Source organism: Chrysemys picta, chromosome 20, assembly GCF_011386835.1.
Source record: "Chrysemys picta bellii isolate R12L10 chromosome 20, ASM1138683v2, whole genome shotgun sequence".
NCBI classification, from domain to species: Eukaryota; Metazoa; Chordata; order Testudines; family Emydidae; genus Chrysemys; species Chrysemys picta.
In genome coordinates this window covers 17842621-17859219 of record NC_088810.1, presented here as the reverse complement: position 1 = coordinate 17859219, position 16599 = coordinate 17842621, and the positions used below count along the sequence as shown (strand labels likewise).

General features: G+C 54.9%; 1 long non-coding RNA gene across 1 annotated transcript; it reads left to right on the top strand.

Annotated features, from left to right (window-relative positions):
• The first annotated feature begins 6380 nt into the window (after positions 1–6380).
• LOC135976755 (uncharacterized) lies at positions 6381–16593 on the top strand. The gene is made up of 2 exons (XR_010594049.1): positions 6381–6633; positions 15357–16593. It is a non-coding gene; the product is annotated as an uncharacterized LOC135976755 (long non-coding RNA).
• Positions 16594–16599: the final 6 nt, after the last annotated feature.

The following is a 16599-nucleotide window of genomic DNA, read 5'->3' as shown; positions in this document are numbered from 1 at the left end:
GGCCATTGCAGGTTCTGCCTAACAAGCATTCCCATCAACCCCACTGAGATTTGCTCCCAACTTTACCCTTCCTGTCCCACACAATACAATGATCCAGGGACCGATTCTGCTGGTCCCTCAAGAGCTGGGGTAGAGAATAACCGCACACTACATTATTATTTATTCCTAGTGCAGCCAGTGCTCAGAGGCCTCCGTTAACACACAGGGAGATCTGGGACCCTGCCCCAAAGGACTTACATTGTAAAAACAGAGCAGTGACACAGTTCCAGGTGACCAGGGCATGTTTTGGAGACAAGACAACAAGAGCCCTGCATTAGCCATTCCCGTTAACAGAGGGCCTGCTGGGACTCTTCACAGGAAGATGCTAGGAAGCAGGGTATTTTGGTTTAAATACCCACCTTCAGTTTTCATCTCCCTGCCCTGAGATACGGAACTTCAGTCCCTCTCAACAGGAGGCATTGTTTAAAGGAACACAACCATGCACGCAAGCAAACAAGCTTCCGCACAGCTTGCGTTCCAACTTTATCTCCCGGGTTTGCCAGGGACCTACAACTTGCCTGGAGCGCTGTGCTGCAGATGGAGACATCTAGTGGCTGAACAGCATATTACAAGTAAACATATTGCACAGCTCCCTCAGTTCGATTCTCCTCTCTGCCCCGGACCAGGGATTTCCCTACCCCCCCCTCCCCGAATTTCCCCAACACGCCCCCAGTTTTGTGAACTCGTTACATGCAGTGTTGCCAATTTTGTGATTGTTTGGAAATTTGAATTGAAATTGAAACATTAATACACACTTTAAAAGCATATAAAGTGTATGATAAAATACATGTATCTGAAAAAAGAACAGGAGTACTTGTGGCACCTTAGAGACTAACAAATTTATTAGAGCATAAGCTTTCGTGGACTACAGCCCACTTCTTCGGATGCATATCGAGTGAAACATATATTGAGGAGATATATATACACACACATACAGAGAGCATGTGCGGATACAGACTAACACGGCTGCTACTCTGAAAAATGCATCTGAAAAAGTATCATCAATTTGAAAAGTATGAACATAGACTATCTTTCTTATACAGCTGTTTTTTACGACAATGTCAGTGCATTCATTTCGGTGATGTTGGCCAACCTAATCCTTTCAAATTATGATTTGTAATCAAAGACTAAATGAGGTCTCCCTGACAGCTAGTGATGAGCTGGGGCTGGAGGGAGAGGCTTCAGGACCAGATTGTATTTACCTTCATACCTAATCTACCCAGGTGTCCAGCAAACAGAGCTGTGTTGCCCAAGCGATAGATTTTGGCTGAGGTTACAAATCACTTGAATGCCGGCGGTAATGAACTATTGTTCTTATTGTATGAGTAAAGGGCAGTAGAATTGTACTTAGCCTGTGCTGATTGAGGACATCAAGAGCGAGGGTGGGGACAGGTGTTTTGCTTGATGGTCTGCCTGAGTCACAAGTACTATTAGACCCGCTCCACTGTTTAAAGACAGAGCTGATTAGGCTCCAGAGAGAGTCTTGTTCTGTTAAGTGACCACTGCAGCTGAAATCACTGATAATCAGGTCTAAATGCTTAGTCCTGCTGTGGGACAGTGTTTCTGTGGAAGAGACGGCCCAGTCTGCACTAGCAGCGAGGTTCCCGCACTGAGAGCTCAGCTGAAATCACAGAGCTGGGTGGAACCTCAAGAGACCAACTCGCAGAGGTCACAGTGGCAGGTGGCAGCAGAAGGTGACGGCGCAGGGCCATTGGCAACAGAGCAATGGAGTGAACGGTGGCGCAACGAACAACAGAGGCCAGAGCGAACAATGAGCAAGGTGCCTTCTTGCCCACTACCTGGGAGAAGAACTCATGTGAAAGCACCTCTGAACTCTGAGTCTCCACTGACCAAGGACAACACTGGTGAGTGTTAATGAGGCTGTTAAGAATGCTGGAGACACAACACAGTTCATGCGAACAAACATGGCTGTGGCATCATACTTTCTATTTAAGCAAGAGATACCACACACTACAAACTGGTGGGCAATGTTAAGTGCATTGTCAATAGTTCATCCTGAAGTTGAACACAGTACTGAACAAGAACAGCAAATGCTCACTATCTTTCTGCAAGAAACTCAGAGTGGCTAGAAGCATGTGGTGCAACAGTAGGGTTACCATACGTCCGGATTTTCCCGGACATGTCCGGCTTTTGGGGGCTCAAATCCCCGTCCGGGGGGAAATCCCCAAAAGCCGGGCATGTCCGGGAAAATCGGGAGGGAGGGCTGGGCTGGGGTCGCGGTGCCGGGCCGGGGTCCAGGGGCGCAGTGCCGGGCCGGGGCCGCGGGGTCGGGCCGCCGAGGGGGTGCGCTGGGCCGCGGGGCCGGGAGCCGGGGGGTCAGGCCGGGAGCCGGGCCGCTGGGGGGGGTGCGCTGGGCCGCGGGGCCGGGGGGTCGGGCCGGGAGCCAGGCCGCCGAGGGGGTGCGCGGGGCCGGGGGGCCAGGGGGGTTCGCGGGGTCGGGCCGGGAGCCGGGCCGCCGGGGGGGTGGGCCGGGAGCCGGGCCGCGGGGGTGCGCTGGGCCAGGCCGGGAGCCGGGCCGGGGGGCCGGGCCGCCGGGGGGGTGCGCTGGGCCGCGGGGGGGGTGCGCTGGGCCGCGGGGCCGGGGGGTCGGGCCGGGAGCCGGGCCGCCGGGTCGGGCCGCCGGGGGGGTGCGCTGGGCCGCGGGGCCGGGCCGCCGGGGGGGTGCGCTGGGCCGCGGGGTCGGGCCGCCGGGGCCGGGATCCGGGGGGGTGCACTGGGCCGCCGGGGCCGGGATCCGGGGGGGTGCGCTGGGCCGCCGGGGGCCGGCCGGCAGTGCTGGGCGGGCCGGGGGTGGTCGGCCGGGGGCCAGGGCCGGCACCCCAGGGCCCGAGCCGACCCAGGCTGGAGCCGCCGGGGGGGGCCAGCCTGGGCCGCACCTCCTCCCCCCACACCCCCCCTTACCTGCCCAGGCTTCCCGTGAATCAAATGTTCGCGGGAAGCAGGGGAGGGGGCGGAGACTTTGGGGAGGGGGCGGAGTTGGGGTGGGGGAGGGGGCGGGGCTGGGGCGGGGCCAGGGCCCCGTGGAGTGTCCTCCTTTTGGAGGCACAAACTATGGTAACCCTATGCAACAGTGAAAGACTCAACAGTTGAAAAAGTGAAGAACTTTCTCACCATATTTGCATACATGGCTGATGAATGCACCGATGCAAATTGGCATCAAGTCATTGTGTACGTTATCTTGATGTTAGTGGTAGGCCGGTAGATGCATTTCTAGAAGACACATCGGCTGCATCTGTGACAACCCACATCTTAGAAGAGTTAAATGCTTGTCAACTGGACCCCAAACAGATGGCTGCTTGTGCATTTGATGGAGCTACAAACTTCTCTGGAAGATATGGTGGAGTACAAGCTTTACTCAGAGAAAAGTGTAACCCTAATCTCTCCTATACACACTGCAGAGGCCATCTACTCCAACTAGCGCTAGTACGAGCTGCAGACTCTTCAAAAGACATTAAAAAAAGCTATAAATTTAATGTCTTCGTTATATTCTTTTCTCAGCAAGAGTCCAAAAAGACTGAATATCTTGGGAAATATAGAAGCTACACTGGGACTGAAGTTCAAATTAATCCAACCTGGGAAAACTCTCTGGCTTTCTCATGAGCGATCCTTGGCTGTCGTCTTAAAATTACTCCAGCCATTATTACTGGCTTTGGAAAGCATCTACCAAGATGGGATGGATCTAAGGAGTGAGGCTGGTGGATTACATTTGCTACTACGTTCAGAGAAGACTATTGCCAGTTTCCCTCTTGTAAGTCTACTGTTGAAATCACTTGGGTCATTAAACAATGTCATCCAGGCATCTGCTACAACAGTAGTAGATCTTTGTCCAGCAATAGAACCTACATTTGGATCAATCCGAGAGCTATCCATTGAAAAAGTTCTGGAAGAAGCAAAGATTTCAGTCCAGAAGTTGACTAATGAAGGCATTTATATTGAACCCTTAAGTGAAGAGGACAAGAAGTGTTTGTTAAGACAACTGAAAAGTACACAGACTTGATTCTTAAAAATCTACAACGACGACTTCTAGATTCTACTCAACCTCTATGGAGCTTTTACAGATCCCTGTCCTATAAAACACTGACAGCTGAGTGGAGTGAGGCACTACCAGCAATGGGGCTGCCATGTGCTTAGGATAGAATAGAGAATTTGAACACAGAGTGGAATATCATACGACGAATGAATGAAGATTTGACTTCAACTTCTTTATCATCATCACTAGTGGTTCGACCCAATCTTTGTGCTCTGTTTCCTGGGATGAAAGAAGTAGGAATTCATCTCTTGCTACTCCCAGTCACAACAGCTACAGTTGAGCATTCTTTTCCATCATTGAATAGAATTGTGTGTTCTGAAAGAAGTCGCCGTCTGCCTGATCATGTGAATGAACTAATGAGCATATCAATTGAAGGAATGGAAGTACCGGACACATGAGAAGCCACCAATGATGAACGCGTTGCATTCAAGAAGTTCATTAACAGAGTTGTGCAACATTACAAGAAGAAACCAAGAAGGATGTAGATGTCGTGCTTCATAGGAGGCTTGAGTAGCCAACTTAAATTTGTTTGATGATTTTAAAACATGAGTTAAATCTAAAAAAACGGTCACGAAACATTTTTCAGTTTTTACTATGGTGACATACAGCCCACCTTCACCCTCATGGTCTCGCCCCTCATCGGCTCTGACCCCCCCTCCCATAAATTCAAACACCCCCCCCCCCCCAATTTCAATTCCTGGGGAAAACACTGCACCAGACACTCCCCTTAGTGCCTCTTTGGGGAGGCTGTTCGTGGACAGAGGTCCCATCTGATCCTCTCCCTCATGGTTCCTCACCCCCAACAGCGGTCACCCGCTCCTGGCAGCAGCCGACAGCCCCCCAGCCATGTATTGCTGGAGCACTAGCTACACCATCATTGCAGGCTGGGAGTGTTGATGTTGCCTGAGGGAGCCGCAATGCATTGCATTAGGTAATCCAGCCACACGGCCGCCCTCTAAAGCAAGCCCCATTCTCCCCACCTTCGAGAGGGAAAATCTAAGTCATGGAGAAGGGGCCATCTAAGTCATTAGCCAAGTCTCCATTGACCACAATACCCATCGGTGTCCGAACGAGGACTCCAGAGCTCCTGCTCCCAACCCGGCCTAGCCGAGGAAGCGACGCCGTCTTGTCTCAGGACGCTTGTCCTGGATTTGTGTGTTTCACAAACGCCATCGTGGCCAGCCCTCTAGCAATACTACTCAAATCAATAGTTGAACGCTGCTGGCTTGTTCTGGGGATTGTAGGCCAGGGCACCCAGGGCTTTGTATAGGTGATTTAAAAAAAACAAAAAACACTTTCATAAGGCAAAGTTACACAATTACGTTACTCAGTACTTATTCGGGATCAAGTTAATAGAGAATTTGGCTCAAGATTCTGGCTTGCCGGCTAGGGAGCCTTCCTCTGAGTACTAAACAGGGTACCCAAATTTCTGAGCACCTGTCTACGTTTTGGCACTTCTCCTGTGTACGTGCGGGGGGCGAAAGCTTTTCCACCCCAAGGGCAGTCCACATTTTACTATACCACAGTTCCACACAGTGGGGAAGGCACATTTTCCCCAAAAACGTGCACGACAAAACGTCTTGCTGCTACCACTGGGATACAAACCCAGGACAGGCCTTAGTCTTGTTCCCCAGACTAAGTGGCTCTGGGATCACGTCTCGTCCCTCTCTAGCAAATCTGTCTGGCCAGCGGTGCGGTAACATTAGTCGGTGTAGGAGAGAGCCGCGTTCAGCCCTTCTCCAGCGGACAGGGGCTTGCTTTGATACGGGGCCTGCATGGAAAGAAGTTCAAATGAAAAAAAAAAATTATATATATATATATATATATATATATATATATATATATATATATATATATATATACATACACACACACACACACACACACACACACACAGAGAGAGAGAGAGAGAGGCAGGAGACAAGTGACGTCCTCTCTCTGGCCCTCAGCGCCCCGTCGGAGTGATGGTTTCGTCACACGCAAATTAGCCGCCGCATCATAGGGGAAATGGGGGAGAATTCTCCAGCCGGGGTTATACTGGAGATCAGAGTAGGTGATCTAATGGGCCCCTCTGGCCTGGGAGACTACGAGTGTCTAAAATGGGGAGGCTAATCCAGCGTCTGCCTGGTCTTTTCACACGGGCAGCTCCTTGGGGCAAGGCCTGTCTCTTGCTGCGGCCCGGCACTGATCTCAGCTGGGGTCTTTAGAGGTGTGTGTTATTAAGCCTGTGTGGGATGGAGGGGGAGGATCACTTTCTCTGATCTCCAGCGAGGAGGTCACAGCTATTTTCGTGGAGAGCAGAGACTCATGTGATGGCAGATCCCGTGACCAGCTCTCCCGTCCCGTGACCGGCTCTCCCCTCCCGTCGTCGCTGGATGGGGCTGTTTGCTTCTCGCCGCCAGGAGGAACATTCCTGGCACTCCGCAAACAGCTGCATGGAAGCAGCATGAATCAGCCAGAGCAGAGGGGCCACCGCAAACGCGGAGTCATCTTGGCAAGGGCCGCGGCCCCGACGCGCACGACTCCCCGGAGAGCCGTCGCGGGTGAGCGAGCAGCTTGTGACCGAGTCACGGGGGCCTGACTCCTTCGGGACCAGGAGCTGTTTATCCAGCTCCGGGCCAGGCCAAAGACGGCCCCCAGAAGCCAAAAGCAGAACGGAGGGTGCTGCTGCACTGCCCGTTATACCAACCCCCCTAGGGTGGCAGTGACACTCAGCACCCTCTGGCCTGTGCCAGCAAAATGGGGCATGGGGTCAGCTTGCAGGAGCTTTGGCTGCTGGCGGGGGGGGGGGGGGGGGAAGGAGACGGACTTTGGGGGTTTGTTTTAGGCTTTGCTATGCTGGGGGCTCCTGTCGGGGGTGGAGATGCAGCAGGCAAACTGCAGGCAATGGGCCGATAAGCCACAATTCGCACCAGCGCCGCTTAATCCCGGTTTAAAACCAGGGTAGGCCGCACCGGTGCAAATAGCGGATCTGGGCCTCTGCAGCGCAGCTGATGGGCCAATGGCGGTGATTGGGGCCAAGTCCCAGGGTGGCCAAGCCCTTCGTACCTTTGGAAATCCCAGCCTAAGGGAGCCGAACAACTCCTGGAAGTTGGGGTCTTTACTCCTGTAGGCCCCAGCTATAGCCTCTTGCGACCGGACCCAGCCCCCTGGGGTTTCCCAGCCAGGCCTCAGCAGCCGCACCAGAGGCTGCTCGCTCTGGTGCCCACCTCACCGAAGGGGAAACTGAGGCATGGAAGGAACCTGAAGCCACACAAGGAGCTGGGGTTGTTCCGGAAGCTCCTGCCCTCCCTCTGTAACGTGTCCCGCCAGGGGCCCACCGCAGTGCAAGGGACTCGGCTGCATTCCTGGGGCCGGGCGTTTGAGCTGGCTCAGCACCAGACCAGCCGTCACGAAGCTCGGCTCCATGCACGCCTCTTCAGGGCCTGGCTTTCGGCTGCTGCTTCCCCGGCTCCCCGCCGGGGGGTCCTCTCATCCACCCCACGAGCCACTTCCCCGCCAGCGACGTTGGATGGGCGAGAGGGGGCTGATTCCTTCCCCTTGGCTCTGCCTCCTGCTCTCCGCCATCTGGGCACAGGAGCTGGCTCCCACGCTCCTCCCTCCTACCAACACTGGGCCTGATCCTGGGAGCTCTGCACCCTCCCCTCCCCCGCCACCTCTGACACCGGGCCTGATCCTGGGAGCTCTGCACCCTCCCCTCCCCCGCCACCTCTGACACCGGGCCTGATCCTGGGAGCTCTGCGCCCCTCCCCCTCCCCACCTCTGACACCGGGCCTGATCCTGGGAGCTCTGCGCCCCTCCCCCTCTCTGACACCGAGCCTGATCCTGGGAGCTCTGCGGCCCTCCCCTCCCCCCCCCCCCGACACTGGGCCTGATCCTGAGAGCTCTGCGCCCTCCCCCCCCCCGACACCAGGCCTGATCCTGAGAGCTCTGCGCCCTCCCCCCCCCCCGACACCGGGCCTGATCCTGAGAGCTCTGTGCCGCCCTCCCCCCCCGACACCGGGCCTGACCCTGGGAACTCTGCACCCTCCCCTCCCCCGCCACCTCTGACACCGGGCCTGATCCTGGGAGCTCTGCACCCTCCCCCCCACCTCTGACACCAGGCCTGACCCTGGGAGCTCTGCACCCCTCCCCCCCCCCGACACTGGGCCTGATCCTGGGAGCTCTGCGCCCCTCTCCCCCCCGCCCCCGACACCGGGCCTGACCCTGGGAGCTCTGTGCCCCTCCCCCTGCCCCCCCCCCCAGAGGTCACTTCCTAGCCTCCCAGGATTGCAGGATGCACTGCAGCCTGTAGCATTCCGGCGTGCGATGCGGAACGTGCAAAAAACCACCACTTCTCCGCCCAGGCCTGCCCGCTACCTCCGGTCTCCTTCACTGTGACAACGCCAGCATTCTGCTTGTCACTCAGGCCAACAACGTGGGGGGCATTTTTGACTCAGACCTCACACTGGGTCCTCAGATCCTGGCTGCCTTTAAACCTTGTTGCTTCTCTCCCCATAACCGCTCCAAGCTACAGCCTTTCCTAGTCCCCCACACAGCTAAAACTCTTGTCCAGGCTGACACGTCACTTCTCGATTGCAGCAACATCCGTCTCTCTGGCCTGGCCAGCAGCAGTCTGGCCCCACTCAGATCCCGTCCGAACGCTGCCACAAAGATGGTTTTCCTAGCCCGTTGCTCTGTCCGCATCACATCCCACTGCTGGCTCCCCCTTCTCTAAACATCCATAAAATGGCCGCATGATCCTCTTTCCAACGCCTCTTCAAAACTCTCCTTGGCCATGCCCCAGACCAAAACCTCTTGACACGGGTTACGCGGCCCCTCACGTTGAGCAATTGTGTGTCTGGTTTTGTCCGTCTGTATCCATCCTTCATCTCTTGTTCTGTACTTCGGTCACAAGCTCTTTGGGGCAAGGTTCGGGTTTTTCTGCTGTGTTTGTACAGCGCCTTGCACCGGGGGGTCCTGGTCTGCGACTGAGGCTCCGAAGGGCTATAGCAGTGCAATAAAGGCACAGATGCTGAAAATGAAAAAGAACAAGCTGCAGTATGTACTGGGGGTCACTAGAGGTCAGTTCCGAGCCAGGCAGGATGGCAGGACTGTCTCTACTCTGTAGACATTCATTCCAGAAGGGGACGCAGGAGGTGCTAAAACCTCTGGCCATCTCTCCCCCAAAGCAGAGCCTCCAACGTGATAAGGGACAAGCCCCATGATGAACAAAGCAAAAGGTCCAGGCAGCGTCCTATCGGGAACAAGCTAGGCAGAGAGAAGCGCAGACACAAAACCGAAGATATGGGGCCAAGTGGAAATACATCAAAGAATTAAGAATTCTCCAGTCAGGGATCAGCCCCTGAGGTCATCCTACGTGCTCCTGAATACAGGATCAGCATTGCCAAGTCACAATTTTATCACAAGCCCCGCAATATTTGGTATTTTTCTTAAAGCCCCAGTTCCTGGAGTCCTGGCGTTTTGTGGGAATCTCAGGGTTGTTGTTTTTTTATTATTATTTTTAAAGCAGGTTTCCAGCCCTTGTGGTTGCAGTAGAAAGCTTGCAAGTGTGACCCCTAAAGACAAAAGGCAACTTAAAAATCTTAAGCCAATTTCATGATATTTGGGGGACCTGACTCCTGAATGATTGGGGGTGGGAACATTCCATAACTCTTGTCATCCCTAGATCTCAAAGCGCTTTCTAAAGTATCATTATCCCCCATTTTACAGATGGGGAAACTGAGGCACAGAGTGGTGACATGACTTGCCCAAGGTCACTCGGTAGGTCAGGGACAGAGCCAGGAAGAGAACCCAGGTCTCCTGAGTACCAGTCCAGTGACCTATCCGCTACGCGGTTTCACATTTTGACACACAGGTAAAATCCCATTTTTCTTTTCTCGTCATGCTGAAAGCAGGGGAGTATTTCATACCAAGGAGGGTAAATTTCCTCCTAATGTTTTTCATAGGAATGTGGCTCAGTGGTTAGAGCAGGGGAACACCAGGAGCCAGGATTCCTGGGTTCTATTCCCAGCTCTGGGAGTGAGGACTGAGGTCTAGTGGACAGACCGGGAGTCAGGACTCCTGCATTTTATTGTCAGGGCTGTGACTGACGAACGCACCCCCTGCAATGGGGATGGATTTTAAACTTGGACTCTCTGAAGCTGAGGATGGGTGTGTCTGCCTGCGTCCCCCCTTCCCCTCCTTTTTCCCCCCCTAACTCCTGCCTGTGGAGTTCTTACCACATCAGGGGGAGGATGTGATATTTTAGAAAGGACAAACAGAATCCAGACGTAACTCACGATCACAACGTTCCCAGCTTAATCACATCCAGACCCAGCTCTAAGGATTCTGCAAACAATTAAAAGAGCAGGAGGGGAGGGAGCAGCCAGCCAGGAAAAAATCCTGACTTACGGGAATCCTGACAACAGGGCTGCAGAAAGACACTGCTGACAACCCCCCCACAATGACGCCCAGTCCTGGAGCAAGGTGCGGATGTCAGCCGACCACACAGCATTCCTGCCAGCAGCTCTACCCCAAGAGAGGAAAGGGCTCGCGGTGAGAGCTCTGGATTCAGTCCTGGGTGACCCTGGTCATGTCACTTCAGCTCTGAGCCTTGGGTTTCCTGTCTAATATGGGGAGAACAATCCTTCCTTTCCCCAACTCTGTCTCTATTCAGCCTGGGGGCTCTTTGGGGGCAGGGACTGTGGCGTGGCAGCGCCCAGCCGTGGCTGGTGGTCCTGTCGATAAATAATGTCTTCCTGGTGCCCAGCGCCAGCCGCCTGCATTACTCTGTTTGCTCAGGTGCTGCCCCCTTCCCCCGCCAAGCCCCCAACACAGCAGGGCCTGGGGAGCATCAGGCCCTGATTGACGCACTGAGGAGGGGTGTGAAATAACGTTCCAGGAACCAGCGGCTTAGGACATGAGCTCACACCTCTTGCTAACGGGCTGCCCAGCGGTCAATGCTGATGGTAAAACTATTTCTGCACCATTCGCAGCATTGGTGACTAGCTCCAATCCCCCACTTCAGCCTGGGCTTCCACCCACGTGGGAGGGGGCTGGGCTGGGCTACACAGGAGTAGGCCTCTCAGCTCCCTCTGCAGCCGCCACTCCTCTCCCACACAGGGGCAACGCTGGAAGCTGAGAGGCCAACTCTGTATAACTCCTGTAGGGGGCGACACAGCTAACGGAGCGCGAGCTGGAGTGCATTCTGGCTCGCGCAGCAGGCAGAGCCCAGTAGCTGGGTTCCAAGCGCGCTCTCTTTAGCCAAGAATTGCCCGACTGGATCAGTCCCGAGGCCCATCTAGCCCAGCGCTGTGTCTCTGGAGGTGGCCAGCACTAGATGCTGCTGAGGGAGGTGTTAGAGAGCCCCACCATGGACAGATGGGGGATAATCTGCTCCCGGCATTAGGTCTCTGCTAGCTAGAAATCGACTTAAACCCTGAAGTAGGTGGTTTTGTAGGAGATCGCTTGGACAGCTGCCCGCCTGCTCACGCCGACACCGCAGCAGAACAATGGCCATGCGGTGAATGAGCCAGGGTACTAGGAGCATCACCCTCTAGAGAGCGGAGCAGAATGGAGGACTTCGCTTTGATCAGTGGCCACAGTTGGAAAGAGCCGAGAGTCGGAAGATTTGGTTTCTGGAGCTGGGTGGCAAGTGGGGGGAGCTTCAGCCCTTTGAGGTCTGTTGGTTTAGTCAATTCCTGCACCACTGAAAAGGAAGCACGGCCTAGTGGCTACAGGTATCAAGTCAGGACTCCTGGATTCTATCCCCAAGCTAGGGAGGGAATATGGTTGAGGGGGAGGCTGAGCTGAAGGAGGCCTGCATTGCATCACAGGCACTTCTGCCTCACTGGGTGACTGCAGCCAAGTCTTAGCCCCTGGGTGACTCAGTTTCCCCATCTGCAACTAGCCTAAGAGGCATGCGCCTTTACCAAGCCATCCAAGATCTGCAGCGGGAAAGAGTTCACCATGCTTCATCAAGAATTTCACATTTCGCCTTCTCCCATCGTCCATGGGAAAGTTGGTCGCTTCGTATCCCCGGGGGGTTGGCTCATGCAGCTCCTTAAAGAGTCAATTGTAATAGTTACTTAACTCAGCAAACTGCTGCAACCGCTTGGTCCATTTCTTCCACCCCTCGCAGCAGCTGAATCCTCAGGCAACAGGCCCTTTAAAAACGCTTACGAAGATCACGAGCCAGATGTCGGCTGCTGGGAGAGGTGCCACCTACAATTGGTAACATCTGGCAGGGACATCAGGGCCTGGGAATTGTTTTGATTGGTTGGTGGATACACAACAGCTGACCCAGATGAAAGAGGACAGTGATCATTTGGTATTACAGTAGGGGATCAGCGCCCCGTTGCTGTAGGCTCTGGACAAAACAGTGAGAAACTCTCCCTGCCCCACAGTTTACAATCTGGGAGGGGAAACCGAGGCACAGAGGGGACGTGACTTTCCCCAAGGTCAGCCAGCAGCTCAGAGGACTAGAAGCCAGGTTTCCTGAGTGCCAGCCTAGCACTGCACCGCTCAAGAATTGAGCAGGATTTAAACCTTGGAGACAGCAGAGCAGGGCAGTTAAGGGGGAAGGAAGCTACAGGATGCAGGAGACACGTGATGGTGGTGTCTTCTCTAGGCTGCAGCAGAACGAAGCTGCCACCTCGGCATCAGAGGAGGAGGAGACTTCAAAGGGAACGAATGAGCCTGGCTCCAGATCCTTCGAGCTCCTCTTATTTCTGACTCTGGCTTTCAAACCACTTCAAACACCGCTAAGAACAAGAGATGAAAGGAGCTGGGGAATCATTAGCTCACCAAACACATGCTTTCCAGCTTGGCAACCCCTCTCTCCTCTTATGAAAGGCATCTTTCTTCAGGGCACTCCGCCTACAGCCGCGCTGGACGGGATTAATGGCCTGGCCAGATGCATCTGCTTTGCTGCATCGATCAGGCCTGCTGCTTGCGAGAGCGAGAAGGGAAGGATGGGCTGCCCCCCACCCCCTGCTCTTTTATAAACACAGGCACAAGCGTTGGCCAGAAATGGTACTTTGCAGCCCTCAGTCCCCGAGCCCTTTACCAGAGATGGGGAAACGTGGACTGTGCCAGGCGGTATGTGAAGGTCGGGCTTGTGATTAACGCTCTGCAGTGGGGTTCTACTCCCGGTTCTGCTACAGCTTCATGGTGCGACCTTAAGCGTGTCTCTGGGCTTCAGTTCCCCACTTGTGCAAGGGGGAGACCGATCCTTCCTTTGTCTATTGTAGACCTGGGGTAGGAACCATCTCTTACTCCATGTCTGTACAGGGCCTAGCGCAGTGGGGCTCAGATAATTCTATAGCCCTTGGCAGCGCAGTCCTTGAGCATCAAACATTCATAGATTATTACCCTCACAACCAGCCCTGGAAGGTAGAGGAATTTTTCACTTGACCACAGCTCACAGCTAGGGAATGAAGGTACAGAACAGATTAAGTGATCTGCCCCAGGTCCCACAAGGAAGCTGGGGCCAAGGCTGGGGGCTGAACACAACCACTCCTGCTGATAATAGCCCACCTTAATTGATTAGCCTCGTTAGAGTTGATATGGCAACACCCATTGTTTCATGTTCTCTGTAGATATACATCTTCCTACTGTATTTTCCACTGCATGCATCTGATGAAGTGGGTTTTAGCCCACGAAAGCTTATGCCCAAATAAATGGGTTAGTCTCTGAGGTGCCACAAGGACTCCTGTTCTTTTTGCTGATACAGATCAACACGGCTGCCCCTCAAACAGGTTTCTAGGGCGATTTCCTCAGGGTGCCCTGTACTTACCCCAATTCGGAGCATTCAGAAGCTCCTCCTCAGAGTAGATTTCTGTTGAAGGGGCGTTTCAGGAAGATGCTCAGAGCCAGGGCCGGCTCTGGCTTTTTTGCCGCCCCAGGCAAAAAAGCCTCCGTCCGCCCCCCACCCCCAGCACGGCAGGGGAGGGCGGCCGGAGCCCCGGGGGGAGGGCAGCGAGCCCCGGTCGGGGCTCCTCTCTCCCCGGCGGCCAGAGCGCCGGGGGGAGGGCGGCGAGTCCCGGTCGGGGCTCCTCTCTCCCCAGCGGCCAGAGCGCCGGGGGGAGGGCGGCGAGTCCCGGTCGGGGCTCCTCTCTCCCCAGCGGCCAGAGCGCCGGGGGGAGGGCGGCGAGTCCCGGTCGGGGCTCCGCTGTCCCCGGCGGCCACAGCGCCGGGGGGAAGGCAGCGAGCCCGCCTGGGGCTCTGCTCTCCCCGGCGGCCACAGCGCCGGGGGGAAGGCAGCGAGCCCGCCTGGGGCTCCGCTCTCCCCGGCGGCCAGAGTGCCGGGGGGAGGGCGGTGAGCCCCGGCCGTGGCCCCGCTCTCCCCGGCGGCCGGAGCACCGCGCCGCTCCCCTCCAGGTGCCGCCCTAAGCACAAGCTTGGTGGGCTGGTGCCTGGAGCTGGCCCTGCTCAGAGCAGTGCAGCGAGTTTCAGGACGAGATGGGTTCCAGAGATTGTGTACAAGGTGGCTTTGCAAGCGTCCCTCTCCCAAGGCATGCACCGGAAGGGCCCCCTGCACCCTCCACAGGTCAGCATGGAGTCAGTCTCCATGGCTTCTCTGAGTAAGATGTGGAGAAGAGGCACCATTTGCGATGGACAGCCAGCCACCAGAGCATGGGCCAAGAGCCGCAGATGGAGGCTAAACAGGTGTTGGATCCAGCTTGCCTGGAGGTGAAAGGCTCCTGTTCCATGCTCAGCAGCAAACCCCCGAGCTGTCCAGTCACCATAACTTCAGTTGCTAGGAACAGCGAAAAACTGCAGCAGCTCCTGAAAAGTTCTGTAAAGCACGTTAATGCAGCGCGGCTGCGTGAGCTTCCGAAAGGAACACGTCCGCTCACTTCCCCAGGCAGGTCTCTCCCGGCACCTGGGCCCTTCTTTCCTGCATGTCGCAGAGAACACCACTACTTCCGTCCAATCCACACAAGGAATGGAGCACAGGATAGTTGGAGGGTTTGACTCCCGAGCAGCAATTTCCCTGTTCCTTCCCACGCTCGACTCCTCTTCCCAGGTCTAGGCGGGCCACATGTGCTCATGGCTTTGACACCTAGAACAACCCCCCCACCACCACTCTTTGGCTGGCTGGGAAGGCAGGGCTCTTAGACCTTGGGCATGACCCCTTCTTCCTTACTACACTGCTAGAACAGCCTAAAGGAACCTTCCAACTCCCACGCCAAGAAACTGAGATAATATTAGCACCATAGGGAGCACAGGAGGGATGTACTGGCCTGCAACTAACCACAATCAGATTTTTTTTTTTTAAAAGGAATCCCTTCAACACCCCAAATTATCTTTCTTGATTGTATGGATGAGGCCAAGCTACTCAAGCAGAGCAACGTTACACCATCTGTTATGCAGAAAACTTCCTCTTCCAACCATGAAGTTGTTCTTAGCTTCCACGGCATTACTAGGGACGACAGGAGATGCTGGTGGGGTGGATCAAGATGGCAGGAGAGAGTTCAGCTCTGTGTTGGTCATGGCTCCAACGATAGGTTACCTGCAACAGCCCTGCCGACGCTTGAGTAATGGGCCCGCTCTGCTTCTTAATCCGTCCCAGCAGGAAGGGACGGCACTGGCTAGGAGGGATCGGAGATTGGCGTGAACTTGCTGGCCATTGATAAAAAGCCTGGCTTTGATTCAAGCGATGACGGCGGGGAGAAGACAAGGGGGGATGCACATGTGAAAAAGAACGGAGATGGTCAATGGTTGATTGAAGCCAGAGATTATGGAATATTAAGTTTCTGGGCAGCGGGGAACACAGCGCTACTACTTCTCTCCTCAGACCAAGCACACTGGTCAGATCATTTCTGAACATCTCCGGAACAGGGCACACCCCCAAGGTGCCCGATGAGATGTCTAGAAACCTACTGAGACTGGCACACACAAAAGCAGCACTTATTGATATAGCCACAGTTGGGGGGGGGGGGGCTATTCTGCTCCCCAAACCAATGCAGGACACAGACAGCTAGTCACCACTAGGATCTGGAGGGCTTTAATATATTGGGGAGTTGAATCTCCTGAGCAAGAACACAGCGGTAGGGATTTAGGGTGAATTTTTCAAGAGCATCTGAATGACTTAGGAGCCTGAAGTCCCTTTTTTCTAAATTGACTTAGGCACTCAGGGGCCTGAGGCACTTTCCAAAAATTTTCCCTTCGGTCTCTCCAATGATTCCAACTTGGAGGAATCTGGCACCAACTCCCGTTCACTTTCAACAGGAGCTGGGCATGAAACGGCCCCATTTGAGCCTTTCAAAATCTCTCTGTTAGGCCACTTCAAGAGAAACATGCTGCTAGTCGTGGGGGGAGATCTCCCGACACAGAGATAGGGAGCAGGATTGGGAAGGAAAAAAAAAAAAAGAGTCAGGTTGGAGACTCGTCAGGGACTGCAGGGCAGGTTTAGACCCAGGGCCGTTAGCACACCCAATGGAGGCCCTGCAAGCCAAATGGGTTGAGTCAGGCCAGTGGAACACTTGTAAAAAGACACCCAGCAGAAAAGAGACAGACTGCAC